The sequence below is a fragment of the Myotis brandtii genome, unplaced genomic scaffold, assembly GCF_000412655.1.
Source record: "Myotis brandtii unplaced genomic scaffold, ASM41265v1 scaffold691, whole genome shotgun sequence".
NCBI classification, from domain to species: Eukaryota; Metazoa; Chordata; class Mammalia; order Chiroptera; family Vespertilionidae; genus Myotis; species Myotis brandtii.
The window spans coordinates 1,918,103-1,921,278 of NW_005370704.1; the positions used below are offsets into that span (position 1 = coordinate 1,918,103).

At 62.9% G+C, this 3,176-nt stretch overlaps 1 long non-coding RNA gene across 1 annotated transcript in view; it reads right to left on the bottom strand.

Moving 5' to 3' along the window:
- LOC106724011 overlaps window positions 1-3,176 on the bottom strand; it is a 25,838-nt gene that overhangs the window by 8,410 nt on the left and 14,252 nt on the right. The window contains exon 3 of the long non-coding RNA XR_001359761.1: window positions 3,165-3,174. This is a non-coding gene — a long non-coding RNA (uncharacterized LOC106724011). The remainder of the gene's footprint in view (window positions 1-3,164; window positions 3,175-3,176) is intronic.

Sequence of the window (3,176 nt, forward strand, 5' to 3'; positions counted from 1 at the left end):
GGAGAGAGAGAAACATCAATGATGAGAATCATGGATCGGCTGCCTCCCGCACGCCCCCGACTGGGGATGGAGCCCACAACCCGGGCCTGTGCCCCGACCAGGAATTGAACTGGGACCTCCTGGTTCATAGGTCGACGCTCACCCCTGAGCCAGGCCGCCGGGCATGGCTGACAGACATCTGGTCTTTAGCCGTCCGAGGCCCGGTGTGAAGGGAGAGACTGACCGCTCGATCGCATGACCGTCCGGCCTCTGTTTACCGAAGGGCCTTCAGGAATGAAAGGAGGGCCGCTCAGCCGGTCACTCAGCAACACGCACGTAGTTTTCTGCTGCTGCCGCGACGCGTTACCACTGACTCAGGCTTCAAGCAGCTGACGTGCGTTTAGCACTTAGAAGCCGCGGTGGGTCTCCCCGGCCTGGACGCCGCCCGGCTCCTTCCGGAGGCTCCAGGGAGAATGTGTCCTTTTGTTCCTGTTGCTGATCCTCACCTGAGAGCATTTTCCATGACTTGTTAGCATGGAAGGGAGAGAGGAAGGGGAGAGACAGAGAGAGACCTCGATGTGAGAGAGACACATGGATTGGTTTCCCCATGCCCCCCCCCCACACACACACACCCAGCTGGGGCCGGGGATTGAGCCTGAACCCAGGAATGTGCCCTTGACCGGAATCGAACCCATGACCCTTCAGTCAGAGGGTTGACGCTCCAACCACTGGGCCACACCAGCCAGGGCAGGGAGGACTTGTTCTTGCCCCTTCCAGCTTCCAGAGGCCTCTGGCAGTCCGTGGCCGCGGCCCCTCCCTCCAACATCAAAGCCGGCGACACCCATCTCTGGCCCCGTCTCCCTCTGAGCACAGCCAGGAAAGGCCCGCGTGGAAGGACTCGCGGATGAGACGGCCCCGGAGGCCAGGGTCCTCCCCCGACTCAGGATCCTCCCTTCCACCGCAGGCGCCGTCCCTCTGGCCACAGCCCGTGCCGGGGACCCCCCTGCGGGCAGCAGCCTCCACCTCCCGCCTTAGCCATGCAGTCACTCCGTGCCTCTGACTTGGAAAACAGCTGGGGAGGGACTGTTATCGGAAAGACACGCCCTCTCAGGACCAGGCCCGTCCCCTCCCTGGCGTCCAGGGTCCTGGACCCACTCGCTGTGAGGAGGGGCCCCTGCAGCCCTGGGCTGACCCCCTCCCCCAGTGCCTGGCCGCGGCTCAGGTCGGAAGCCTCTGTTAATGGTGACGGTATGCGCCTCACCCATGGGCTTGGCCCCACCAGGCGGCAGCTGAGCGCTGTTCACATGCGGCATCAGGCAGCGGGGGCGCCGGCCCTTAAACGCTGACCCTGAGGAGGGGCAGGCCTGCCCGGCCGGTGGGGCTCAGTGGGGGAGCATCGTCCTGAGGTCAGGGTTCCATTCCTTTCAGGGCACAGGCCCGGGTTGCAGGCTCCATCCCCAGTTGGGGGCGTGCAGGAGCTAGCTGGTCTGTGATGCTCTCTCAACATGGATGTCTCTCTCCCTCTCCCTCTCTCACACCAATGAACACGCATTTAAAATGTGTTAAAGGAGAATACGATGTGCAGGCCTTAGGGAGACAAAGCCAGGATCTCTGAGCCGAGCGTAAAAGCGCAGGGAAAGCTTCCAGAAGCCACACATGAATGTTAAAAAGCAAAGGGCACCCACCAGGCTCTTTCCCAAACACAAACGCCTCCCCGACCGGAGCTGCAGCCCCCAGTGGGGCCAGGCTGCTCCCGCTGGTGTTTGGGGTGAGATGCAGTGAGCCGCCAGCACAGAGGCCGCCTGGAGGGCATGGGCGAGCCCCTCTGGACGTCCCGTCGATGGTTCAGCTCTGCCCAGAAGCAGGGCCAGACCTGAGAGAGGAAGAGCCTCCGGCATCGCGGACGGTGCCCCAGGCCCCGGCACAGGGTCCAGGGCGCAGTGGGCGGCTCGTGCCCGCGGGTCGTTAGGAAAACAGTGCAGACAGTTGGGAGCCATGGGCACTGGCCCCTGCGCCGTGGGGACCCGGACGCTGTGCAGCGGCACCTCCTTCTCTGTCCAAGGCTCGGTGACTTCTGCCTGCACCCAGTTAAAGCCGAGAGCACCCTCCTTCGGGGGAAGGTCCAGGGCCGGGGAGGGCCGTGCCGGCTCCTTTGGCGCAGATGGAGGGCTCCAGATGGTCCCGGCGCTCAGGGCTCGCTGGCTGGGACCTCTGCCCCGAGTTGGGGTGGGAGGAGGGGCTCCCAGCCTCCGGCGAAGCTCCAGGAATAGGTCATCGGCCACAGCCCACACAAGAGCTCACGGTGGCTGAGACGTCGGTGGGGGGCAGGGCTGGCTCCCCGCCCAGAGGCGGCTTCAGGCCCCAGATGAGGACGCGAGTCCATCCCCTCCCAGGCCCCTCCTCTTCGGAAAGGCCCGGTTTGGGAGGTGCTGTTGACCAGCACCGCCACACGCAGGGCCACGGCACACCACACACTGGTTCTGGCCGAGGCCCTCGTCTGATGCCGCTCGGCACTGCCGTGACCCCAACACCAGCCCCTTCTGATCCCGGTCTTCTCCCCTCAAGGCTTCCCACTGGGTTCTGTTTCTTTTGTTCAGTCCTCACGGGAGGACATTTCCCCATCAATCTTTAGACAGCGGTTCTCAACCTTCTGGCCCTTTAATACAGTTCCTCATGTTGTGACCCAACCATACAATTATTTTCGTTGCTACTCGATAACTGTCATGTTGCTACTGTTATGAATCGATATGTAAATATCTGATATGCAGGATGGTCTTAGGCGACCCGTGAAAGGGGCCGTGACCCACAGGTTGAGAACCGCTGCTTTAGAGAGAGAGAGGGAGGGAGGATGGGAGGGAGAAGCAGAACAGAGAGAAACATTGATGTGAGAGAGGCACATCGATGGGTTGCCTCCTGCACACGCCCCGACCAGGACTGGGGATCAAACCTGAGGTACGTGTCCTTGACCTGGAGTCAAACCGTCCACCCGTCGGTCGAATGCTGGTGCTCTAACCACCGGGCTAACCCAGCCAGGGCTCCCATGGGATTCCTCACTGATTCACCACCCCCGTCCCCGTGGAGCTGGGGGTCAGCACACATGCTCTCCCAGGCTGGCTGGTGCGGGGCTGGGCCTGCGGTCAGACCGTGTGAGTCTGTGCTCTTCCGCGTGGCCCGAGGCTGCAAACCTGCCCGGGGCT